Source organism: Perca fluviatilis, chromosome 12 (assembly GCF_010015445.1).
Source record: "Perca fluviatilis chromosome 12, GENO_Pfluv_1.0, whole genome shotgun sequence".
NCBI lineage: Eukaryota > Metazoa > Chordata > Actinopteri > Perciformes > Percidae > Perca > Perca fluviatilis.
In genome coordinates this window covers 37,585,134-37,585,789 of record NC_053123.1, presented here as the reverse complement: position 1 = coordinate 37,585,789, position 656 = coordinate 37,585,134, and positions in this window count along the sequence as shown.

Genomic DNA, 656 nt, shown 5'->3' with positions numbered 1-656 from the left:
GGTTTACATTTGTAACCATGAGTTAAGTGACTGTTACGTTTGATAAGAAGAGCTGGAGTATTACAGTGTTAGACATTGAGCAGTAATAGGCTTCCTTCAGCCATTAATCTGTGGCGTGTCACTTCACTAGCAGCCATTTTATGTCAAGTGACGCAAGATCAGCAGAGAGGCCGCTATTTCGCATGGGGGCCCTGGGGTGGCCCCACCCAAGCACCCACGGTATCTCTGCTATAAATGTGGTTATGTTGTTTTAACTTGAAACTGTGAATTGAAATAAAGCAGAAAGGTATGTCTGTTATACTAGGCAAGGAAGGTTTCTTGCATTATTAAAGAAAATAAATTATTTGTTTTAACTTAAAGTATGAAGTTAAACCAAGTAATACAAAGTTAAATCAAATAAAATAACAACTTTAACAAAACTAGAACACTGTAGTTACATCAACCTCATTGACTTTAATTTCTAAGTTGAAACAAAGGCAGTCTTCAAGTTGAGTGAACTTCAATTTTCAAGGCAGCAGGGGAACTTGCATTTCCAAGTTAAACTAACATGAAATTTATTACAGTGTAGTTTATATGTGATCTGAAGTTTACTGAAACAATGAAAGTCTGAGGTCTTTAAAGTAAAACAACTTTATATTGCGTAATAATGTCAGAGT